The sequence below is a fragment of the Apium graveolens genome, chromosome 3, assembly GCF_009905375.1.
Source record: "Apium graveolens cultivar Ventura chromosome 3, ASM990537v1, whole genome shotgun sequence".
Taxonomy (NCBI): Eukaryota; Viridiplantae; Streptophyta; class Magnoliopsida; order Apiales; family Apiaceae; genus Apium; species Apium graveolens.
The window spans coordinates 274,295,476-274,323,409 of NC_133649.1; the positions used below are offsets into that span (position 1 = coordinate 274,295,476).

The window sequence follows — 27,934 nt, forward strand, 5'->3', positions numbered from 1 at the left end:
TCGTAAATACATAAATTTGCATATCCAAATTATGAAAGATGTCATTATTTTATAACACTGTATAATTTATTTATCAATTAAATTAGTCATTATTGTCATTTTTTAGATAAATTGTATAATATTGGCCTAGTTATTATATAAATACTCAATTAAAAATTAAAAAAGTGCAGTTTTGAAAGTGATCATAATCACTTCATTTTTATACTACTCTTAAGTAGGATCACTCATTTCAGATCTTACACATAAAATAATTTTTTTTCCATCTTTTCGGTCGATCTTTATCTTTTCAACGAACACACAGAAAATCAAATTTTTATTGTTACTTCATGTTTTTTATTAAAAAAATTCTCTCACTATCTCTCCCCATTTTTTCAAATTTAAATATGTTATATTGATTATATCAACACTTTGCCGATACTTGCTTCTTTGATTAATTAGTTACTTCTTCCAAGTCATCTTTTATTCATTTGTTTTCATTTCCAGACGCATAACTTGATTTCAAATTTTGTCATGTTTTATCATTTTTATGGCGATTTCAAGTTTTATTCAAATTTTTATATAGATATTGATGTTAGTGGTGATGATGTTGGTGGAAAAGTGATGATAAACGGTGACAAATGGCAATGTAGTTGTTGTGGTAGTTTGTGATTTCAATATGTAGTGATTTTTAGGAGGTTTTAAAAGTAGGCATGTCAAGATTGGACACGACCCGACAACCAGTTACGAATTTTACATGTTAGAGTTGTCATTATACGTGTCGGTTCAAAAATGGATCGGACCTGAAATTGACCTGAATAAAAAAGACGGGTTACGGTCCAGTCTGGTTAACCCGAATCCCACCCGTGAAACCCATAAAATTATATTTAAAATTTATTATTATTATTATTATTATTATTATATAATTGATCATTTAAACTTAAACTTACAAAGACACAAATATATATATATATATAATACGTATTTTAATTAATTAATACACAGTTGTTATGGATAAAAAAATAGGTTGCAATTAATGTTAGAGTTCGTGAGCTCAAGGCCCTTGATTAACTGCACTCGTGCTTCGTGACTCAAATCTGCCTTCACAAGATGCCTACATACCTTGCTCTATGCCAAAAATTAAGTCAAAAAAATTAGTTCTGAATGATGGGGTAAGACTCTTTATATAAATGTTGGATGTCCACAAATTGGACTAGGGTTACGAGACTTGGTAAGCAAGTATCCGTTTTTGAATGGACGTTGGAGTCCTAAAACGTATGAAGCAGATTTCTTGTTGGTTTAGGTGCCTTGGAGGCTACTTTTCACAGAATTATATGTTTTATCGAACATATTTAATGAGCTGTTAATTCATCCCATTTATTAATTACGAAATTAATAAATAACTATGGGTTCGAGTCTCATTAATTGGGCTTTGGCATTGGACCATATTAGGTCTAATTGATACAACATTAATTATGTTTTTAGGCTTATTTTTGGCCCATATCATTTGCCCCCCAATCTTCTAGGAAACCTTAACATAAGATTTCGTTAAAGTTAAGTCATATCGTGCTCTTCCAGGGTATCATTTTATCGTAAAGTATGAAGCGACCTACACGCTTACAACCATTTTCAATTCTCGAGGCTTCACACTATTTTCTGGAAATTTCCCAGTACTCATTTTCTTTACATATTTCCTCTGCTAGAATATGCCTTGAATCGGTTAATTCTCCCAATGCTAGGACTTTAGGATCCAGAAGCGAAGCGCCTTGGTTTAGGGGTTCGGGGGCAACCCCCCCCCCGACCTTTAGGAATTTTCAAGAATTAGTCTTCAATTCCTTGATTTTCGGGAATATTTTCCATAAATATTTCCATTTTTATGTAAATAATATAACCATGATTTTTCTCTTTTTCGACAAGGATTCTTCAATTCTTCATATTTCTATGCTTTAAACACTGTCTATCTTCAATCAGTGCCGATACACTGAAATCTTATTGTGGCACTGTCATACTAAAATCTTCGACACTTCTGAAACCTTAAAAGTTTTCAATCTTTATTCTTCACTGAGGCATGAACATGTTAATGAACTTCTTTTAGAGTGACCAGTAAACGGACTTCAAAACTTCTTCTAATATATTGATTCTTTGTATTTACCTTATCTTCATTTCTTCCTGATATTTATTCTAGACGTAGTATTATTTATCTGTCATGTTCTAGTGTTGAGTTATCATGTCTTATGTTCATACAGCTTCACAATCTCACCAACAGTCTTCTCTTTCTCTGACTCATTGTATGTAGATGGATCTTTTGGAGCATAATGAACTGGAATAATAACATCATCTTGAGTTTCTTCATGTACCCTCACCATAGAAATGAAAGGTCCATACTTTAGAATCTCAAGGTATAGTGTATGAGCCATCCTCGTTAGGAGCAATTGATGATATCAAGTAGAAACTATCAGAAGTTCACATCAGAATTTATATCAACGGATGTTGATGACATCAATGGATGATGATATCGACGGATAAGGATATCGACGGATGATGATGTCAACTGAATGATGTAATCAGTATTTGTCACACCAGTTGATCTTCGATAAGGAAAAGGAAACGGGAACTCAAGACGGTGAAGGACTTTATCTCATAAGCATTGTATAAGTTTCCTTGTTGTTAATAGAATAGAATTCCTTATACATTATGTAGTTGTGCTCTATATAAAGCACATATTAGGTTCATGCTATATGCATTGCAACATTGTTATATCTTTCGCATAACCTAGCAGCCCTCAAGGATATTTGTTCATCCATTTCGAGAGAGTACGTTTGTAATAAGTTTTTATTAGTTAATATAAAAAACAATTGATTCTGTTGAAGCTTTGTCGAATTGATTGTATTAGCTGTATTCACCCCCCTCTACAGTTTATTAAGGGCCTAACAATTGGTATCAGAGCTTGCTGTTAACGTACAAATAGTTTAAGATCTGAAAATCAATCAACCATGTCAGAAAAAGAAGAAGATACACAGAATCCAAAGCCACCACCTCCAGCCACATCACAGATAAGCAGCAACATGAGTAGGTATGAAGCAATCAAGGTGCCTATACTGAAGATACATGAATATCCAATCTGGAACGTCAGGATGGCCATGTGCTTGGAAGCTACACATCCTGAATATCTGAACAGGATCTATAATGGTCCTCATAGACCAATGAAGGTAGCTGTTTCGCTTGCAGGAGAACCAGAGAAGATGATAGACAAAGACCAGAATGACTACTCTCCTAAAGATTTCTCATCTATCATGAATGATGCTATTGTCATACACATCTTGCACAACAGTCTTGATAGTGTTATGTCCAATAGAGTTATTAGATGTAAGACAACAAAAGAGATATGGGATGCTTTAGAAGTAAAGTGTCAAGGTACAACCGCTATCAAGAAGAACAGGAGGACAATACTTACTCAAGAATATGAGCACTTTGACTCAAGGGACAATGATTCCTTAACTGAGATCTATGACAGATTTCAGAAGTTGCTGAATGACTTATCCCTTGTCAACAAAGAATATGATTTGGAGGAATCAAACCTGAAGTTCCTACTTGCTCTCCCAGAAAAGTGGGACTTTAAAGTCACATTAATAAGGGATAATTATCAACTTGATAACACATTTCTAGATGAGATCTATGGAGTTCTGAAAACTCATGAACTAGAGATGGAGCAAAGATGCAAGTGGAAATGATCTAAATCTAGACCAGTTGCACTCAAGGTTAAAGAGAAACCAAAGGAGAAAGCTAGGAGGAAAAGCTACTCCAAAGGGAAAGCCATGATTGCAAAGTCAGATACCGAATCATCAAATTCTGATGATGACTCAAATACTGATACTGAATCAAATACTGACAGTGATCATAACAACAATGGAGATATGGATCAAATGGCTACCATACTGGTTAAAAGCTTCAAGAAGATGGTCTACAAGAACTTCAGGAAAGGGAGAAGATTTTTCAGAAAAGGTTCCAGTTCCTCAAACTCTAATACGAGGAACAACAGAAGAAATATTGATGGAAAGGAATCAAGATCTGGAAAACTTGACAAGTCAAAAGAGAGATGTTACAACTATGATGGAATTAGACATTTTGTAGCTGACTGCGAAAAACCCAGAGCTGAGAAGAAACAAGCCTTAATCTCAAGGAAGAGAAATTGGGATGTTTCATTAGATTCAGATGATGGAGTCAATTATGCTCTCATGGAAAAAGCTGATACTGAGTGTTAGGTCACACAACACTATAGAAGGGGGTTGAATACAATGTTTATACAATCAAATCGATTTAACACAAGTATGTAACAAAGATCAAGTATATTGAATAAACTCTGTTATAATAAGAACTGTTGTTCTCTCAGTGATGAACAAATATCACTAAGAGCTGCTAGGTTATAATGTATAATCTTCTCGATAATGATAACACATATAGTGTAAACCCTAAGTCTGTGTTTATATAGTACACAGTTACAAGATAACTTCTAATTGATATGGAATACAATTCTGTCTCCTAAAATATATCAATCAGATATTTTCTACAAGTCTTCCAGTCTTCTAACTCTTTTCATGCATATCTTCTTTTGTTTTAGTCTCGATCTTCTACTGCAAATCAACTTCCTTTCTTATATGAAAGTCTTCCCGCACTTAAGTTCTGATATGACCTTAAGTTCTGATATTAAGTTCTGACTTCCAGTAAGTCCTGATTTCAGTAAGTCCTGATATGTCCCATTTGTTAAGATCTGTAAAACTAAACATGAATCATATTAGACATGACATCTCAAATATATATAATAATCTCCCCCAACTTGTAAATTATGCAAAATATACAAGTTAATAGATTTGATGATGTTAAAAACATTTAAGTACAAATGCAAATAAGAGTTTAACTAGATAACTAAGTACAACTTACAGTCCTTGTAGCTTTTACCAATCTCACTGAGTCAATCTGAATCCATAATGATTCTTGACAAAGCTTGATATCAGTTTTTCTTCTTTAATTCTCAGGACTTGAGAGAGTGTAGTCTTGACTTGCTTCATCTCTTCATTCTGACTTTCAATCTGATAGATTGTAGTCCTTAAAGCAGAGATATGATTTCTTTCTAAACCATCATTCAGTCTTATTACCCTAGGATGAGAAGAATCTTCATTGTAGCACAAACATTTCTCATTCAGTAACACTTCAAGCTTAGCAGAATCCTTCTTCATTGGAGTTTCACTTCCATCATCTTCAACATTACTAGGAATGAATTCTGTAACTCTTGAACCAGAAATTCTTGCTTTATCTCTGATGGTCTTCAATATGAACTTTGACCATATCCTGGTAATATCAGACTTTACCTCTAAAAGGTAATGAAAGAATTTAAGTTCTTTCAATGATTTGTTCAGCACATCTGATTCTGACATCTGATATGTCCTTTCATCTTCAAGAAATATAATCAGATTTTCCTTGATATTGTGCTTGTCATGAGCATCCAGTACCACTTGAACAGAGATAACCTTATCAAGGTGTTTCCGTGTAACATCTTCAAGAGGTCTGTCAGTCAATAAAAATGGATCTCCGGTAGCAACTTCAACTCCTGTTTTGATCTTTGCTTCATCAGAACCTAGTCCAGCTCTATCTCTTGGTTCTCTAGCATTTAACCCAATAGTCATAAAGGTAGACAACAATTGGCTTTTCTTTGGATCTGATGGTTTGACATTTTTCCACAGAAGTTTCTTTTTATCAGCTACTTCCATCTTGTCTAAATCAACTTGAGCACTGTCAGAGGTTGACTTGATGACTTTATCAGAACTTGTTGTTTCTGTTATAGCTTGCTGTTCTTGACTCTGAACAACTTGAGCCTTGTCAGAGGTTGTCTTGAATTCTTCAGTAATCTTCTTTCTTTTTTGAACATCTTCATCTTCAGCAAGAATATCATCAGTAACTTGAACCATTTTGCACACAGGTTTTATCAGGATTTGAGAAATTTTCATCTCCTGTGGCTTGATTGGTTCATCAACTTTTCCTTTCCCTTTGTCTTTGGGATCAATCTCAGATTGTGATCTTGTTTTGGGCTTTGATGCCTCAATATGTGACTTCTCCTTGATCACAATACCTTTTACCTTAGGCCTTGGAGGTTTCTTTACAACAGAAGCTTTTGGCTTTAGATTTTTCTTTTCAGCTTTAAATCTAGCTTCTTCCTCCTTGAAATTTTCCAAATCCATTCCTGGATTATGCTTCAGAAATAATCTTCTAGCAATTTTCTCATCAAGTGTCTGAATCTTGGGATCCTTGTAGTAGACAGTAGTCTGCTTTCTCTTTAGCTTCAGAGTTTGCATAAACCTTTGAGAATCTTGACTTCCACCTTGTATCAAAATATCAGGCTTTGTTATCAGACTTCGCTCATCAGAACTTGATATTAGATTTTGAGTATTAATACTTGCTATCAGATTTTGAGTTTGAGCAGTTTCAGAACTTGTCTTCTTTTGACTAGAAGATTTGCTTGCATCAGTAATTAGTTTCCTTAAAGAAACCTTGCTGCTCTGCCTTTACTTTGAACTTGACCTGTACCCTTGCTAGGGTTTCCCTGATCATCAGCTTCATCATCTTTCTTCTTCAGTATTTGATCATTAGAGCATTTGGACTTAACTATCTTCTCCCCCTTTTTTGGCATCATCTGATAGTAGGAGTGAGAGAAGAAGTTCAACTGAAGATTGGATCTCATCCAATTGAGCCTGTTGAGAAGCTTGATTAGCCAGGACCTCAGAGATTTGGGCCTATTGCTTCTCTTGAGCTTTCTCAATTGCTTCTACCTTCTCAAGTATAACTCAGGATATGTCGATTCAAATTCAATATTTGTTTGTCAAATCAGCACAAATTATTAGTAACCACAATTTTAATCAAAACATTCATCAAGAAATACAGTTCAAGTAGATGAAGTAAAGATTAACAGGCTTCAATGAGAATATTCACATGCACAAAATGCGAGATAAACAAAGACCAAATCTTGCAATCAAAAGAAAGTTCATTAAAATATCAAAAGAGTACATTTTATGAAATTTGTAGATTACATGCAAAAGATTACAAGATAATCCTAGTCTAAGATGGTGAACATTAACAGCCTTGGTCTAATAAGGAAAGCAATCGATTAGTTCCTCCTGCTGCTGACAACTAGCACTGCAAGACGGATGATCCGTTCTTGCTAAAGAAGAGCCTCTCTCTGTTCTTCTTCCAAGAGATCAAGATGGAGTTGATAGTCCATCTCAAAGAACAAGAGATTTGTCCGAACCTCTTGTGGAACCAAGTTCCATAACTCATCAGGAATGGCAGTGACATGCCATTCCTGTTCCCAGTCACCACAACTGAACTCGACATTGAAGTTTTCATAGTTCATAAACATGTTTACAAGAACCATTTTTATGAAGGAGAAAAATAGTGAGAATTAAAAGATAGAGAATGATTTTGTGTGAGAATAGAAGATGATATGTCTGAGATGAAATTTCGGTTAAATAGCCAATGGAATATCAAGGGACTAGAGGACTGATTAATGACTAAGTGTAGAGTTAACTTAATGAGCGTCTCCCTATACCGATATGTAATGATTTAGGCAATATGTGAACAGTCAATACTTAAAGCAGGAGTTAATGGGCACGTGAAATAAGTAATAATTACTGTGCACATGCAGTTTTTCAAGACAAACACGTTTACCACTAACCCAAATGATTATGACTGTTTTTATCTCACCTAATTATATTCTGATTAAATATGACCGTTACTGTATTTACCACAAATAAGTCAAGTAAAGAATAATGCCACGTAAGCATCAGAGTTTCCATCAGGATTTAATATCAGAACTTGACTATTATCAGATTTTAACAGTCATCAAAACATGGTTTCTGTACTCAAAAAGTGAATGTTTGTATATGTGATTCTTCATACAAATACTGACTTGTTTCTTCAGAGTTTAATCATCAGAACTTCCATCAGAATTTGTCCTCAGAATTTATGCAAATGACACTTAACTATTTATCTGAAACAACTTGATCACCACAGTAATTTTCATCATTCATATGGAGTGATAGTGTGTGCATTAGCAAAATATCAGATAAAGATTAAAGTTTGATAAACTTCAGTACATCTTAGAAATAAGGCATAACTAAGAAAAGTGCTTAAAATCTGTCATTAATTATGAAGTCTACTATAGGATAAATTTGTGCATGAGTCCACCTCAACTATTAATGCTCATTTTATGCATCTTTTAGAATTCTTTTTCACAGTGGTTTCTCAGTGTAAATGAGTCACAACTGCTATAAAAAATTATGCCATTATCAGAGTATTTCTCCAGTAATCAGAGAATGTGAAAAGTCACCAAGGAAAATTTATTTGCTTTTCAAATGCATATTACTTAATACCAGCAATGCACTTGGGTCTTCTCTTCCACATATTTACTCTAGATCTCAAAGGAGTACCTGACTTTAATTTTTTTTTTTCTTTTTTTTCAGATAAGTGAGGCTTATCAGCATTTAGTTCATCTTTAAGATTTACTGACATCAGAATTTGACAGATAAGAAGCAAAAATCTAGTTTGTGACTTAGTAATAAGATACACAAAGTAAATTTGACTAAGCTCAAAATCAGAATTTGCTTGTGTTAATGAATTTCCACATAAACAACTAATTCAAACATGGGATTTCTAGTATGTTAAAGACTACTAGGTCAACATCTAGCACAATAATCCTCATTGCTATCAGAGTATATAGATCCACATCAGATAACAATCAGCATTTAATGTATTTCAATTTAAACACAGATTACATGAAGATAAGATAATCTGTAAACACTGATCATAAAGTCTGATGCATGAGAACAAAAACTAAGCAGATTTAGAGATAGAACCTGAAACTATTTCAAGTTCATTTACCAGTCTTGTAAAATAGCTTCACATAGTGGTTTTATGAAGATATCTGCTAGTTGTTGATCTGTTGGAACAAAATGTAATTCAACTGTACCTTCCATCACATGTTCCCTTATGAAATGGTACCTAATGCTGATGTGCTTTGTCATTGAGTGTTATACTGGATTACCTGTCATAGCAATAGCACTTTGATTATCACAGTAAATAGGTACTTTAAAGAATTCTAACCCATAATCCAATAACTAATTCTTCATCCAAAGAATCTGCGCACAACAGCTTTCTGCAGTAATATATTCTGCTTCTGCAGTTGATGTGGAAATTGATTTCTGTTTCTTGCTAAACCAAGAAACCAATCTGCCTCCAAGAAATTGGCAGCTTCCACTTGTGTTTTTCCTGTCTATTTTACATCCTGCAAAATCTGCATCTGAGTAACCTATTAGCTTAAAATCTAATTCTCTAGGATACCACAATCCTAGATCAGCTGTACCCTTGAGGTACTTGAAAATTCTTTTCACAGCTATTAAATGAGGTTCTCTTGGATCAGCCTGAAATCTTGCACAAAGACATGTAGCATACATGATATCAGGTCTACTAGCAGTTAAATAGAGTAAAGAACCAATCATACCTTTGTAGTTAGTAATATCTACTGATGAACCAGTATCTTTATCTAACTTGGTTGCAGTGACCATGGGAGTGGATGCAGTTGAACTGTCTTGTATTCCAAATTTCTTGAGTAAATTTCTGGTGTACTTGGATTGACAAATAAAAGTACCTTCTTCATTTTGCTTGATTTGAAGTCCCAAAAAATAGCTAAGTTCTCCCATCATACTCATTTGATATCTTGACTGCATTAGCTTTTCAAATTTTTCACAGAGCTTGGCATTTGTAGAACCAAATATGATATCATCAACATATATTTGTACCAAAAGTAAGTCCTTTCCATGGTTGAGGTAGAACAGTGTTATATCAATTGTACCTCTGTGAAATCCACTTTCCAGAAGGAATTGCGCTAAAGTCTCATACCATGCTCTACGAGCTTGCTTAAGACCATAAAGTGCTTTGTCTAATCTGTAGACATGATTTGGAAATTTTGAGTCTTCAAATCCTGGAGGTTGTTCAACATATACCTCTTCTTCCAATTCTCCATTGAGAAAAGCACTTTTCACATCCATTTGAAAGACTTTAAACTTTTTGTGAGCAGCATAAGCTAAAAAGATTCTTATGGCTTCCAATCTAGCAACTGATGCAAATGTTTCATCATAATCAATACCCTCCTGTTGAGAGTAGCCTTTAGCGACCAGCCTTGCTTTGTTCCTTGTAATTATGTCATCACTGTCAGTTTTATTTCTGAACACCCACTTTGTGCCAACAACTGATCCGTTCTTTGGTCTTGGTACTAGGGTCCAGACTTTATTTCTTTCAAATTTATTTAACTCTTCCTGCATTGCTTGCACCCAATCAGCATCTTGAAGAGCTTCTTCCACTTTCTTTGGTTCAGTCTAAGATAGAAAAGAATGATAGAGACATTCATTTGATGTTGCAGTTCTAGTTCTGACACCTGCTTCAGGATCTCCAATTATCAAGTCAGGTGTATGTGATTTAGTCCACTTCCTTGCAGATGGAAGTTGTTCTCTAGAACTAGATCCTCCCCATGAGATCCATCAAGATTTGAAGTATCAGAGTTTCCAGAATTATCACAACTTGGCTCATCAGAACTTGATGAATCAGAACTTGAAGAGCCAGTGACAGGTTCTGATGCTTTTTGAGAGTCTTGAGTTGTGGTAGGATCTTCAGCTTGCTCCCCCTGGACAAGTGCATTTTCCTTTGGAGTTGTTACCATAGTTTCAATGACATCAGAACTTCACCCGTCAGAACTTACAGGATCAGAGTTTAAGTCATCAGAATTTACAGAATCTGAATTTAAATCTTTATTTTTAAATCTCAGTTGATCATGATCATTGAAATCTTCAAGTCCAGTAATCTTCTTATCATCAAAAGATACATTGATAGATTCCATGACAACCCTTATTCTTAAATTGTAGACTCTGAAGGCTTTTGTGAAAAGTGGATATCCAACAAAAATTCCTTCATCAGCTTTTAGATCAAATTTTGACAGCTGTTCAGGATGAGTCTTAAGAACAAAACACTTACATCCAAATACATGAAAGTATTTCAGATTTGGCTTCTTTTTCTTCACCATCTCATATGTTGTTTTTCCATGCTTGTTTATGAGTGTAGCATTCTGTATAAAATAAGCAGTCTGCACAGCTTCAGCCCAAAAGTAGGTTGGTAGCTTTGCTTCATCAAGCATAGTTCGTGCAGCTTCAATGAGAGTCTTGTTCTTTCTTTCTACAACTCCATTTTACTGTGGAGTTCCAGGTGCAGAAAATTCATATTTGATTCCATGCTCTTTGCAGAACTCTTCCATGATTGAATTCTTGAACTCAGTGCCATTATCACTTCTTATAATTTTAACGGAATCTTTGACCAACTTATCCAGCTTTCTGACATGATCAGTTAGAGTAGATGCAATTTCATTCTTCTTGTGCAAGAAATACACCCAAGTGTATCTTGTGAACTCATCCACTATAACCATAGCATATTTCTTCTTTTCAATAGACAAGACATTGACTAGACCAAATAGATCAACATGCAGTAGGTGATAAGGCTCAAGAATTGAGGATTCAGTTTTGCTCTTGAATGAAGATTTTCTTTATTTTTCCTTTTGACATGAATCACAAAGGCCATCAGGAGCAAATACTGATTTTGGCAGTCCTCTCACTAAAATCTTTCTTTACAAGCTCATTTATGTTGTTGAAATTTAAATGAGAGAGTCTTTGTGCCAATTCTAGCTTTCTTCAATTGATGCTCTACTCAACAGACAGATTGCAGAACCATCAAAACTTGTTGAAAGTCTGGCTTCATAAATGTTACCATGCCTGTAACCTTTCAAAACCACTTTGCCTGTAGAATTGCTTACAACTTCACAGTTTTCTTCAAAGAAATCCACATGATAGCCTCTGTCACATATTTGACTCACACTTAGCAGATTGTGTTTCATTCCTGAGACTAGAGGTACTGTTTCAAATATGACATTCCCAAGATTTATATATATCCCAGAGTTTTTCCCATGTTGCCATCTCCATAAGAAACTCCTGGGCTAGCTTTCTCCACAAAGTCTGATAGCAGGGCTTTATTTTCAGTCATATGTCATGAACATCCACTGTCCAGCACTAGGATGTTTTCCTGTTGCCCGGCAATCACAAAGACCACTAATAGTTAGTTTTAAGGACCCAGACTTGCTTGGATCCTTTGGCCTTTTTAAGTTTGTTAGCATTTATAACGGATTTAATTTCAGAGTTTATGCTAACATGCTGTTTATCAGAACTTATATCAAACTTTGCATCAGACTTTATACTAGAAGGAATAATACTAACTTTCTTTAAAGAAGGTTTTATTTGATAATAATCATAGTATAAACTATGATATTCCTTACAAGTATAAATGGAATGCCATAAACTACCACAATGAAAACAAGGATTTTGTGGTTTAAACCTAAGAGGCCGACTCTTAACTCCTGATCTAGGAGGTAAAGAGTTTATATCTTTATTTTTCCTATAAAAAGAAGCAAGATGGTTAGAGTTTCCACAGTTATAACATTTCTTTCTAGGAGCATTAGGAACAGGCATATAATTATTGCTTTTGTTCATACCTTCCTTTCCATTCCTATTTTTCCTAGCTTCCTTTACCTTGTTGACATTCCTAATCTCTTTCAGCTTATGCTTAAGCTGCTTCTTTATCATTAAGCCTATGTTTACTTCAGCTGGTTTATCCTGTTCTAATTTGTCAGAAGTTGACTTTTCCTTAACTTCTGTCACAGACTCTTTCATCTTTTTAGAATCAGACTTTATAGTTTTTGCTACAAACTTAACAGGATTTACCTTTGGCTTAGTAGTCTGTTTAACATTAATTGGCTCAATTTGTTCAGTTCATTTTTCACTTTTATCATCTCCATAACCTAAGCCCTCTTTCCAGTTTCTACTACTTAATAAATTCTGAGTTGTTCTGCCAGAGTTAGTCCAAGTTCTGATAATCTCTCTTTCCTTTTCTAAGTCAGCTTTTAGAGATTCATTCAATTTTAACACTTCATCTCTAACATATAAAGCATCATCTTTTTCTTTCTTAGTTTGATGAAGAAAAACTAACTCATTTTCTAAATAATCATTTCTCTTTTTATAAGCAAGATTTTCAGATGTTAATCTTTCACATGTTAAAGTCTGATCTCTATAACTAATGAACATGGTTTTAAGATATAATCTCAAATCAGTAATATCATCAGTATGAAAAGCCTAAGTTGTTTGAGGTACCTTTAATTCAGCAGTTTCAGGACTGCCATCAGCATTTACCATCAGGGCATAGTTCACCTCATGTTCAGAATCTAAAGTGTCTGTCCAGCTTTTCTTCTTTGTGACAAGTGCTTTCCCTTTGTCACTTTTTCCTTTCTTGCAGTCATGAGATATGTGGCCTCTTTCACCACAGTTATAGCATTTGACATTTGAGTTATCTCCTCTGTCAGACTTTCCTTTACCTTCAGACTTTCTGAACCCTATCTTATCAGAACTTCCACTTTTCCTGGAAAACTTCTTACCTTTTCTGAATTTTCTGTAGGCTATCTTTGTGATACCCTTCACCATAAGAGCACACAATTTCATCATCTCTTCATTAGCATCCATTTCAGGTAAACTTTCAGTTTCTGAATCATCATCATCAGAATATGATGACTTTGAATCAGACTTTATGATGAGAGCCTTTCCTTTGCCTCTTTTTGAGGCAACCAATTTAGGAGATTCCTCCTCAGCCTTAAGAGCAACTTTCCTTGACTTTCTTCCATGCCTCTTGCTCCTTTGATCCATCTCAAGTTCATAAGTCTTGAGCATACCATAAATTTCATCAAGAGTAGTTTCAGTAAGGTCATAGTTGTCTCTTATGGTAGTAGACTTCAAATCCCAATTTTCAGGAAGAGCTAAAAGGAATTTTATATTTGAATCTTCAAGATCATATTCCTTGTCCACCAGTGACAGATCATTCAAGAGTTTGATAAACCTGTCATATAAGTCAGTTAAAGACTCATCAGCTTTTGAGTCAAAGTGCTCATACTCTTGAGTGAGTATTGTCCACCTGTTCTTCTTGATTGCATCAGTTCCATGGCATCTTATCTCCAAAGCATCCCATATCTACTTTGCAATTTTACAATTAATTACCCTATTTGACATGACATTATCAATGGCACTATGCAACAAATGCCTTACCCTTGCATCCTTGGCAATAGATGAGATGTCTTCAGCTGTGTACTCACCTTTCTCCTTTGGTATGGTCTTTGTTGGTTGATCAGCATCTACAACAGAGAGCTTGGTAGGCTTATGTGGTCCTTCATTAATTCTGTCTAAGGTATTCAGGATCTGTAGTTTCCAGAAACATAGCCATCTTCACTTTCCATATGGGATACTCAGAAGGTCTCAGTATGGGAACCCTAATAGTCTTATATCGACTGTGGGTTTGAGTCTTTTGAGTTTCTTTAGTTTTGGTGGGCTTGATTGGAGTTTGTGCTTCTTCAGACATGATTGTTTGGATCTTTACTGTATGTGTGTTTACAGATAAGCTCCGATACCAATTGTTAGGTAACACAATACTGTAGAAGGGGGTTGAATACAGTGTTTATACAATCAAATCGATTTAACACAAGTATGTAACAAAGATCAAGTATATTGAATAAACTCTGTTATAATAAGAACCGTTGTTCTCTCTCAGTGATGAACAAATATCACTAAGAGCTGCTAGGTTACAATGTATAATCTTCTCGATAATGATAACACATATAGTATAAACCCTAAGTCTGTGTTTATATAGTACACAGTTACAAGATAACTTCTAATTTATATGGAATACAATTCTGTCTCCTAAAATATATCAATCAGATATCTTCTACAAGTCTTCCAGTCTTCTAACTCTTTCCATGCATATCTTCTTTTATTTTAGTCTCGATCTTCTACTGTAAATCAGCTTCCTTCCTTATATGAAAGTCTTCCCGCACTTAAGTTCTGATATGACCTTAGGTTCTGATATTAAGTTCTGACATCCAGTAAGTCCTGATTTCTGTAAGTCCTGATATGTCCTATTTGTTAAGCTCTGAAAACTAAACATGAATCATATTAGACATGCCATCTCAAATATATCTAACACTGAGGATGTTAATGTTGAATTAAAGGTACCTCAAACTACTTTTGCTTTTGATACTGATGATATCTATGAATTAAGTTTATTTCTTAAGTCTCTGCATGTTATTTTTAGGGATCAAACCTTAGAGAATAATAGAATAAAGAGTGAAAACTCTGTGTTAAAGAAAAAGAATGATCACCTAGAAATTGAGTTGCTTTTGTTGTTCCCAAACAATCTAAACAAGAATTACGAAGGGGGGGAGGTTGAATGTAATTCTGGCTTCTTTTAAATTCTTAAGAATAGTTCTTCAATAAATATATATAGCTGTGTTTGATTTAGCAATGATGCGAAATAAAAGAAGTATATAAATCAAAACACAAAGTATTTAAATACAAGTACTTAAAAACTTTATGGTGGATTGAACTTTTCCACCAGGGATATATATTATATTACAGAATTGTACACAGCTGCTTACAAGTTGAATCTACAAAATCCAGAGAAATTCTTTACAAATTCTGCCTTATCTATTTCTCTGGTAAATTGCTTGCTAACTTAGATACAATTCAACTTGCTAATCTTGGTTTATATATATCACCAAGTTACATGATAAGAAGACAAACAAATAAGACATATTATTTCTAGTCTAACTTCATGCTTCTTCACTTCTCTTTCCAGCATCTTTGAATATCTTCAATTTAGCATGGAAATGGAAATGCTTCTTTGTTTTCTAAAACCTGAATTAGGTTGCCATATTCCATTTGCATACAACTAACGCATGTGATTTTCAAGTCACAATCAATAGCTCTTTTGAATCTGATCATCCGTTGAAACTCAGACTGATAATCTATTGAAACTCAAGTTAATCATCCGTCGAGACTTATGTTGATCATCCGTTGAGACTGTCTTCATGGCATTTGACTCCATTTCATTTATACAAAATTACAAGGTATCTAATATTTACAATTAACCAACCTATCTTGCATATCAATCTAGTAGTCAACATGAATTAAACATTCTACAACATCTAGTTCACTAAGTTACTTAGGTATACAGAAATGTGCTACTAATCTTATTGTTATATAAGCTACTCTTTCAACGGATGTTGAATTGATCATCCGTTGAAAGCTACAATTTCACTTAAATAGAATCTATTAAGTATTTTGTTCAAGTTATCATCAAGTACATAACATCTTTTTAACAATCTCCCCCAATTTATGTCTACTAGAATTGTAGCCATAAATTAAGAGAAACTTGATGATAACAAAACACTCTATGAATACAGAATGAAATAAAGTAGATTAAAATTTACAAGTGTTGTAGTTTATTGAAAATTCTCACAAAGAAAGATTTGTAATGTGTCTTACAGATCATTTTCAAGGTGCTCCTTTAGATTGTGCAAATTTAAGTCATTTCCTTGACTGCCTTGATTTCTTTCCCAGCTTCACATCATTCTCTTCAATTTGACATTGGAGTTGTCTGAAAAATTCTGATTCATCCTCATTTGTCTGATCCAGCTTTTTTTGCATCTCCTTGAGAGTTTTATTGCTTGCAATCTTTAGCTGATCTTCCAATCTGAAGAATCTTCTGATGTATTTTTCATCATTGAACTCCATAATCCAGTATGGTCTCAAATGCACCCTATCTCCATTAAAAGGGATTGTCAATACTCTTGGAAGTGAATTTGGTCCTCTTCAGCTATTCCTTATCTCCTCAATCTTTTGTAGTACCATTTTCTTGGCAACTATATTAAATCCAAAGTTTTTCTTGATTACGGAGAAGATGGTCACCAAAGTGGAATAACCTTCATTGAGAATTCTGTGAAGCGGCCATGTAATATCTTTACCACCCTTGTACCTGAAGACTAGTCTCTCTAGAAGGTGCTTATAGGCATCAATAACTCTAACTTCTTCTAGCTCATCTAGATAGAGATTTATGTCTGAAAATTCTTTGATATCACATATGTAGAGTTGATCTCCCTTGTTGACAGTAGGCTTGGGTTTGGCCAAAGATTTAGATTGAAATTTAGCAGGCTTGATTGTTTTGACTACTCTTCTTTGTCTTTCTTGGTTTGGTAAGGATTAGAATGTTTAGATCAGGAAGAGGCAAGCTGTCCCAATCTATAGGTTTATCCTTAGGAACAACAGGTTCACCATGAAAGGAGATGTTAGGATCAACCTTGAATTCAGCCTCCTTCACAGTAGGTATGGTTGGTTGTCCTGGAGTTGTATATTGGGTTGGCATGTAGTCTTCCTTATCTTTATTGAAATATATCTTCCTCTTTGCATGGATTTTGTATATAAACTTACTCTTAGTCTACTTTGGTTCTTCTTTCTTTCCTTCATTCAGATCTTCAGTTATCACAACAGGCAATGTAACTTCTGTGGTTGCAGGCTTCTTGGCTAGGTTCTTGCCTTCTAAAGCAGCTTGCTTTTGTTGTTGTTTAAGCCTCACCTTTTCTTCTTTCTTAGCCTCTGCAAACTATGGATGTCCATCCACTACACAGATTAGTTTACCATTCCTGTAAATCTTAGCAATTCTGTTCTTTGACACTGTGTCTCTGGGATCTTTGGATAAGGAAATAGACCTTGCAAGCAGCTTCTTTTCATCTGGCCTAAGGGTTTCATAAGATAGGTCCAGTGGATTTTTGTCTGAATTCTTTGGATAATTCCTTTTTGGTTGAAAGATCACACTGGCCTTTGGAGACTTGATTGATGAGGGTTGGCCCCTTTACATGTTCTGTAAGCTCATTTCATTAACTGAAATTTGTCTCAATTGAGAGAAGTGAGAAAAGACCCTGTCTTGCTTCCCAATTGGACCAAATTTCTTCTTGATATTTTCATCAAGCTTCTTCTATTTTGCATCCAGCTCTTGCTCAACTGCTGCAACATCAAGCTTTTTAAATTTTTGATTTGATTCCAACTTAGCAGCTACTATTTTGATCAGATCAATGTTGTCCAAGGCTGGTGGCTTTGTGAAAGTAACTGCTGGAACAATCACTTTGTTTACTTGAATATTGAGCACTTTCTCCCCCTCAATTGTTGACTCCCCTTGGCTAACTGGAATGATAGAGTCTTTCTCCTCCTTTTTGTTAGCCTCAAGTTTAGTGGAGGTTGAAGTTTGTGCAGCCACCAGTTTCTGAAGTAGCAGAGTTTATTGGGCTTGATGGAGATGGATTTCAGTAATTGATGTTTTCAGGGTTTTGAGCCTTTTGTCTATGGAGTCCACCTTACTGGCTAGATAAGAATTTTTCCTAAGTTATCTGTTGATGTCTTTTAGTCGCTAAACACACGCTAATATTTCATGCAAGTATACGCGATCGCAAGTAATATAGAATTATTTCTAGTTCGTTCCCACATAGACTAGTTAAATTAACTATGTGATTTATGCGCTTATGCAACAATGCTATGGCTATTATTCAATGCTAAGACGAATAACAATTTGGGTTTGATTATACTACGATTAACTATTGAGAATTATACTAGAGAACATTAACTAATAAGATTTAAAGGAGTTTAATAATATATGACACAAACATGAGATTCTAGCTTCATTAAGTACTTCATTTAATAGCCTTTCCATTCTTAACCTTATCATGTAATGGTGATGACACTAATCAGATAACACAAAATTGATAAACGCCAACTTTCATTGTACGCGTACCATACTACCAGACATCTACAAAAGAGATAGAAGCTGAATAGACACCAATTATATTGAGACCCTAAATGTCTATAGAATTTGACAACATAACGGTTTAATGCACAAGTTATCTATCGTGATTATACAGGGTAAGTAAGATGGTTAAAATTACCTACGAATCATGCATAACAATAACACATGAACCTATGCTAGCATGACAAGTTCTAAATCCTTAAATTCACTGTCGCTTCATTAAGAATTAACACGCTATCTTATAAGTTCGCGACGCTCATAAGACGAATAAGCACAACCAAAACTAGGTTATCATATAATCACCATGCACTAAGGAATCAAAACAAATCAACTAAAGAAATCTATAAAAACCCCACGATAACGATTAGCCCATAATCAGACTCATCATCAACGTGGGTTCCGATGAAAGCATGGTATAATAAACGTAGTCTTTATAAATAAATAATAAACAAAGTATGTAACCAGAGTATTAGGTTCAACAAAACAAGAAACGAGCATCCAAGATTACAACTTAGAACAAAGATTCACAAGAATAAACTAGATCTTCTTCACCTTCGTTGAATTGTGTTATAGGTCTTCTTGTTGTCTTCTCCTTAAGCTCCGTTATAAAAAATGTCTTTTTATTATCTTTAAATAGCATCCCAATTAAGCCAAAAGCCTAGAAAAACAGTCTTCTAATTGAAATAGGAAACTGGATTCCCGACCTGGGGCGTCCGCGCGCTTCACCAGTGCGGGCACGCTGACATTTTGTTTCTCTAGCACGGCCGCGTGCTAGCACAGCGCGGGCGCACCGTTCTTCTGGAAAAACTGGAATTACCTTCTTTTATAGCTGCAACGAGTTGGTCTTCACGAGCCTTTATTCCTTGGACACCATCCTAACACCATATTAGTATCAACTCAATGCTACTTCACCTGAATCCCAGATTAATGCCTGAAATGCAAAAACACTAGAAAACACATTAAAACACCAACAACTTGAGTACAAATACACCAACTCAAAGCTTAATTGAGCGTTATAAAGTATCATAAATGCCACTCAACATACCCCCAAACTTGAATCGATGCTTGTCCTCAAACATAAACAGATTCAAAGAACAAGAAATAAAAATGCATGAATGCAACTAAATGAATGCAACGATCCCCATAGAATAACTAAACCAATCAACAAGCAACATCTCAACAAATGCAGTTATTCACATAAAGATCAATCAAACCTTACAAATCAACCTACAAACCAGAGATGTGCGTGTGTGCAAATGCTTATAGATATACTATCGCAACTAGATCAATAATCATGACTCACTACTCATCAAAGCAATCGCAACGTTATAAATAAAATAAAAGTTAGACTGAAAATAACTTATAACACTTCAATTCTTATATTGGAGTTTTACATGGACTCATGCTTTTATTCATAACACATAAACAACACAAGTATGCTTATTTGACCGTGCAATGAGTGAGATCAACAAAAGACTTATACAATAGTACCCATGTAACGAGCGTTAGGTTAGCGGATCCCAGACCGTAAAAGCCTTAGGTCACTAGGCACAAAGTCCCCTAAGAACTTAATAACTCGAGTACTAAAGAGCCCACTCGTGATCAATTATACATAACACTTATTATTTCTTTTTTTTTTCTTTCTTTTTTTTTTCTTTTTTTTCCACAAATTTCTGAACGAGTGTGTTTCGCTCCATCTCGTTTAACCCTAGACTACTCATATAAAATGAGCTGGCTACTAGCCATTTGACACCTAGCTATAATAACTAGCAATGAAATCCAATTTTCTCTAATTTTAAAAATCCATGTTAAATTATCATTAAGAGAATATCCTAAATTCTAAATATAAACAAGCGATTAAACCTCGACAAAAAATAAACCATGACTATGATCTAGCACTCAAGCAACCTATAAGACTTAGTGAAATAAAATTGTCTCTAGCATGCAACTCAATTCGACAAGACTTAACATCACTAAATACGACATCACTACACTAGCATCAATATCACAAGTCAATCAGAAAAATCATCTAAGGGATCATGATATTATGCAAATGCATGAACTACATTGACAAACTATCATAAAAACTACAAAAATAATAAAAAAACAAAAGAAAACTACATGGCAACATATGCAACTATATGCACTAAACTGTCATGAATATGCAAACTATATGCGACTCACACAAAACATATTCCTTCAATTACTACCCCCAAACTTAAAATTTTTGCTATCCTCAGTGAAGGTAATAGTAAGGAATCAGGCATACCTACTCGGAAACAGGATCCTCAACCCCAACAGATGGAGTGTTAGACATGTCTGGAGGTGGATACATGAAGTCCTCACCAAATATTGGCCACTAGATGTCAACACCCGTGGCTCTGAATGCAGTCCCTAGTGCCTGAGTGAGATCATTTGCAAACCGACTATAAATGTCATGCATCACATCCATCCTCCTCGCTAGACGCCTATACTATGCCGTGCTCAAACCAACTCTACCATCAGCTCCTGCTTCCTCCTGCTCCTGCTGCGATGGACCACCCTCCTCACCCAACTGATATCTCCATGTAGTCCTACTCGACTGAGCTGCCCCAGCAGCTGGCCTCCCACTAGGAAGATGGTCAAAAGAATATTCAAGCCCCTTCAAATCAGGCTTGCCTCCATCCCACTCTTGCATCGTCGCCAAAGTGGTGCTGTCAATCGGAGCACTCAGAATTTGGAGCTGCTTGTGTGCTGGCCAATGAACACCAGCTGCCGCACATAACTTCGTCACAATGGACGCATAGGGTATGGAACCCGTAGTACTCCCTCGCAAAAATACCATAATACCTTGGTAAATCACCATATACCAAGATCCACAAAGTCACCCTGCAGAATTCCCCATAACAAACGCGCACATTCCACAGTAACCTCATGTATATGAGAAGATGGCATGATATTAGCATAAATAAATGCATTCCATGCACGAGCAAACCTGTTCATACACGAAGCAGGGAATGTGGCATAATCGGTCATGCCCCTATTGAACTTCCAATGAGTCTCAGGCACACACAAAGTAGCAACAATCAAATCTAAATAAAACTCCTCCGGAGTCTTATCGTTTTAGGTGTCCTGAACGGGCTTCCTCGCAGGCTGCTCAATCACCCTCCTTATCGCATTCGCAATGTACTCCACCGTCATCCCCTAACCACAGTGAAACCATTCTTCTCCGACTTAGCATTAGCATAAAAATCTCGAACAACACTCATGGGCATAGCAGCGGGTGCCTCGCAAAAAGTAACCCAGCCCATCTCCAAGATCATCTCCAACAACTTACCATCTTTCCCTGATGGCAGAAAACATCTCTCCTATACTATAGGCTTCGAGAGAAGCCTCGTATACTCCGCTTCAGCCTCGGGAGTTAAAAACCTCAGCCTCATACCACCTGCACTCGAAGAATCAGTAGTGCTGCTGCTGACTTAAGTTCTTTGTCTCTTGGGTGCCATTGGGATTGAATAAGAGAGAATAAAAGATAAGTGTTTGAGAGAAAATTGTGTTTGAGAATTTGAGAAGTGGTGGAGAAGTTTGTGTATAAGTGTATGTATATATAGGAGGTGAGAAGAGAATTAGATATGGAATAGAAGTGGGAATTGATTATGGGAATAGTGGGAATAATAGGTTTGATTTGGAGAGGGAAATTTGGGATGTGGAAGAGTAAAATTCGGGTAGAAATTGATTTTTAAAAGAAGTCCCCGATTTTCTCTTCACAAATTGCCCTTTTTCTGAATCGGGACCCCAGCGCGAGCGCGCTCTAGACCAGCGGGGGCGCGTTCACTTTCTGCTAAATCGGCGCGGCCGCGCGCTAGATCAGCGCGGGCATGCTTGGCTTATGAAGTTAACCCTGAAATTTTCCGTTTTTCTGATTTTTTTTGTGTTATTCTCTTTTCTTCTTGCTTCCTCTACCTACTAATGTACAACAAACTTGGGTTGCCTCCCAAGAAGCGCTTGTTTTACGTCGTTAGCTTGACGTAGAAATGCGAGATCAAACGGTCAATAAAATGGCACTAACCACCTCGCAGTTTGTCGTGTCACCATAGTAATGCTTCAACCTCTGACCATTTACCTTGAATGCTTAGCTCGAATCATTCTCAAAAATTTCCACCGCTCCATGTGGAAACACAGTTTTGACAACAAACGACCCCGACCACCTTGACTTCAACTTTCCAGGAAATAGACGAAGATGAGAGTTGAACAAAAGAACTTGTTTCCCCCGGCACAAATGATTTGAGCACTAGACCCCTATCGTGCCACCTCTTGACTTTCTCCTTATACATTTTGTTGTTTTTATATGCTTGAAGTTGAAACTTGTCGAGTTCATTCAATTGAAGCATCCTCTTCTTTCCAGCTGCATCCAAATCAAGATTTAACTTCTTCAAAGCCCAATACGCTTTATGCTCGAGCTCCATCGACAAATGACACCCCTTACCATAAACCAACTAAAATGGCGACATTCCTAATGGAGTTTTATATGCTGTTCTATACGCCAAAACAGTTTCATCAAGCTTCAAAGACCAATTTTTCCTTGATGGACACACAACCTTCTCTAAAATGTGTATGATCTCTCTGTTAGATTTCATTATACCTTTGCATCATAGCAGTGAACTTTCGATTGCAAAAATGCGACCCCTCATCACTGATTATGACTCTTGGAGTTCCAAATCTTTTGAATATCTGCCTGTAAAGAAAATTGAGCACTACCTTCGCATCGTTTATTGTTAACGCCTTAACTTCAACCCATTTCGAGATATAATCAACTACTAACAAGATATACTGATTGTTACAAGATGAGACAAATGGCCCCATGAAGTCAGTTCCCCAAACATCGAAGACTTTAACCTCGAGAAGCATATTAAGAGGCATCTCATCCCTCTTGGACATATTACCCACACGTTGACATCGATCACATTATAAAACGAACTGATGAGCATATTTAAACAAGGCCGGCCAAAAGAAAACTGCTTGAAAAATATGAGATATTGTCTTTTCTCCACCATAATGTCCTCCATAAGCCGTTGAGTGGCAATCTCGCAAGATCCCCCCTTCGCTGTAAGGAGTACATCTCCTGATGATTTGGTCAGCTCCTTGTCGATAAAGAAATGGCTCATCCCACATATACCACTTTACTTCATGCAGAAACTTCTTCCTTTGAGCGTATGACAAGTCGGGAGGCATGATATTACTCACAAGGTAGTTCACAATGTCTGCAAACCACGATTCTTCCTCTTATACTCCAAACAGCTGCTCATCAAGAAAAGACTCATTTATTAATGTCTTATCCAGTGAAGTTGCAATTGGATCCTCTAAACGTGAGAGATGATCATCGACTTGATTTTCAGTCCCTGTTCTGTCCTTGATCTCTAATTCAAACTCCTGGAGAAAAAGAACCCATATAATCAATCTAGGCTTCGAGTCCTTCTTTGAGATGAGATATCAAATTACAGCGTGATCAGTGAAAACTGTCACCTTCGTCCCAACTAGATAAGATCGAAATTTCTCAAAACCATAGACAATAGACAAAAGTTCTTTCTCCGTAGTTGTGTAGTTCAGTTGAGCACCATTTAGGGTCTTACTAGCATAGTAGACCACATGAAATATATTGTTCTTTCTCTGCCCAAGAACTGCTCCAACTGCATAGTCACTCACATCGCACATCATCTCAAACGGTTCACTCCAATCTGGTGCAGTTATGACAGGTACCGTGATTAAACTCTTCTTTAAGAATTCAAAAGCAGCCACACACTCGTCATCAAACTTGAACAGGACATCCTTCTCTAGAAGATTGCACAAAGGTTTAGAAATTTTTGAGACGTCCTTGATGAACCGCCTATAGAAGCCCACATGACCAAGAAAACTGCGAACTCCCTTAATAGAAATTGGTGGGGGAAGATTTTCGATGACCACCACTTTGGCTTTGTCCACCTCAAGACCCTTACTAGAGACCTTGTGCCAAGGAATAATGCCCTGTCGTACCATAAAGTGATATTTCTCCCAATTGAGAACCAAATTGGTCTCAACACTACCTCTTGATAACGTCGTCAAAATTTTACAAGCACTCATCAAATGAATCACCAAACACAGAGAAATTGTCCATGAACACCTCCACATTCTGACCAATCATATCAGAGAAGATAGCCATCATGCTTCTCTGAAATATGGCTGATGCTCCACATAATCCAAAAAAAACCCTTCTAAAGGCGAAAGTACCAAATAGGATAAGTGAAAGTAGTCTTCTCCTGATCTTATGGAATAATACAAATTTGATTATAGCCCGAATAGCCATCCAGAAGACAGTAGTGTTCATGCCCAGCCAATCTGTCAAGCATCTGATCAATGAACGACAGAGGGAAGTGATCTTTTCTCGTGGCCTTGTTCAACTTCCTGTAATCAGTGCAAACTCTCCACCCCATGACTGTTCGAGTAGGAATGAGCTTATTCTTCTCATTAGCAACCACAATGATACCTCCTTTCTTTGTCACACACTGAACTAGACTCACCTAAGAACTGTCAGAAATGGGATAGATGATCCCTGCATCTAGCCACTTAAGGATTTCCTTCTTCACAACCTCTTTCATGATCAGATTTAACCTTCTATGTTGCTCAACAGCAGGCTTGCTTCCTTCCTCTATCAGATTTTTGTACATGCAATACGAAGGGCTGATTTCCTTGATATCTGCTATTGTCCAACCAATTGCCGATTTGAATTATCTAAGAATTCTCAAAAGCTTCTCCTCATCGCTACCTGAAAGGTCAGATGCAATAATAACAGGAAAAGTAGATGCATCACCTAAAAACGCATACCTCAAATGTTCAGGTAAAGGCTTAAGCACAATAGTAGGAGCTTCCTTAATAGATGACTTAAGGCGTTTAGGAGTTTTGTTTAGCTCCTACATTTCAAGAGATTCAAAAGGCATATCCATCTTCCTCTTCTAGGGAGAAGCATTCAGAAATTGTAATTGTTCATCCCTTTCATCGTCTTCACTATCGGAATTCCCCAACAAGGCCTTTTCTAAGGGATCAGACCTTAGCAATCGATCGAGTTCAGAATTAACCATGGAATCGACCATCTCTACCTTAAAGCACTCCTCATTTTCTGTAGGGAATCTCATAGCATTGAACACATTAAAAGTTACATCCTGATCCATCACTCGCATGGTGAGCTTACTTTTCTGCACATCTATCAAGGTTCGGTCAGTAGCCAAGAAAGGTCTTCCCAAGATTGTGGAATCTTTTTATCCTCCTCGAAATCAAGAATTACAAAATCAGCAGGGAAGATGAGTTTATCCACCTTGACCAAGACATCCTCCACAATACCTCGCGGATATGTAATAGAACATTCGGCCAACTGCAAAGTCATATAAGTAGGTTTTGGATCAGGCAAGTCAACTTCTTGAAGATTGACAAGGGCATCAGATTGATGCTAGCTCTCAAGTCACATAGACACTTGTCAAATGACACCTTTCCAATTGTACAAGGAATAGTGAAGCTTCCAGGATTTTTAAGCTTCAGAGGCAATTTCTGTTGCAGCACCGCACTGCATTCCTCCGTGAGAGCAACAGTCTCTAAGTCATCAAGTTTCACCTTCCTAGAGAGAATACCTTTCATGAACTTCACGTAACTAGGCATTTGTTCAAGAGCTTTAGCGAAAGGTATGTTGATGTGAAGTTTCTTGAACACCTCCAGAAACTTCACAAACTGCTTATCTAGCTTTTTCTTCTGCAGCCTCTTAGGAAAGGGAGGTAGATGATAGATCTGTTTCTCCCCTGTATTACCCTCAGGAGGAGTATGCTCAACAGTAGTCTTCCTTGGTTCCACTTATGCTTCCTTCTGCACTTCTTCTTCTTCTGCCTCAACTTCAGATTCTGGAGTCTTAGCTTTTTCAGGATTTGCAACCTTACCAGACCTCAATGTAATTGCCTTAACATACTCCTTAGCTTTCTTCTTGCCTGGCACTTCCGTATAGCTCGGAAGCGTGCCAGGTTGACGATTCAATAATGCATTAGCAATTTTCCCAATCTGATTCTCCAAGGTCTTGATAGACACAGCTTGGCTCTTCCATATGAGCCTCAACTCCTCCAATTCAGATTTTTCATTAGCTTGCGGTAACTGCTGAAGTTGAAGTTATTGCCTAGGGACATATTGCGGTTGCTAAAAACCAGGAGGGTTATACTGCTTTGTTGTGTATAGATGATAAGATTGTTGCACCGCATTCTGATTGTTACTCCAGCTGAAGTTAGGATGATTGCGGTTGTTAGGATGATAGGTGGCTGGCACAGATTGTTGCGACATCTGAAAGTTACTCACGAACTGAGCTGATTCACTAGAAATAGCACGCTGATCAGTCTCATGGGCACCAACACAAAGCTCACAGACATTAATGATTTGATTAACTCCATAATTAGCCAAAGTGTCCACCTTCATCGTCAACGCCTTAAGTTGGGCAGCTATAGCAGTTGCTGCATCCAACTCCAAAATTTCTGTTACTTTACCCTGAGATAGTCTCTGAGAAGGATTCTGGTATTCATTAGCAGTCATCATCTCGATGAATTCATAAGCTTCATTGTAGCTCTTAGCCCATAAGGCTCCTCCTGATGCTGCATCGAGCATGGGTCTAGAAGTAGCACCCAATCCATTGTAGAAACATTTTATGATCATCCAATCAGGCATGCCACGGTATGGGCACTTCCTTAGAATCTCCTTATATCGATCCCAAGACTCACATAGAGATTCTCTAGTTTACTGTGCAAACTGAGTAAGAGCATTCCTGATTACAACAGTCTTCGCCATAGGAAAGAATTTAGTGACAAACTTTTAAGCAAGATCCTACCATGTGGTGATAGACCCTGGTGGTAGAGAATGTAACCAGCACTTTGCTTTATCCCTCAGAGATAATGGGAAGAGTCACAGCTTGATAGCATCTTCAGTCACCCCATTGAACTTGAAAGTGTCGTAAATCTCGATGAAATCCCTGATGTGCATGTTGGGGTCTTCTGTAGGAGAACCCCCAAACTGAACTGAGTTCCGTATCATCTGAATTATGCTCGACTTGATCTCAAAAGTGTTAACTGGGATGGCTGGTCTGATGATGCTCGACTGAATGTCATTGATCTTA

At 36.5% G+C, this 27,934-nt stretch overlaps 1 non-coding gene across 1 annotated transcript; it reads left to right on the forward strand.

The window, feature by feature from the left end:
* The first annotated feature begins 27,487 nt into the window (after positions 1 to 27,487).
* On the forward strand, positions 27,488 to 27,594 carry LOC141715374 (small nucleolar RNA R71). Its single transcript, XR_012572139.1, has one exon. It is a non-coding gene; the product is annotated as a small nucleolar RNA R71 (small nucleolar RNA).
* Positions 27,595 to 27,934: the final 340 nt, after the last annotated feature.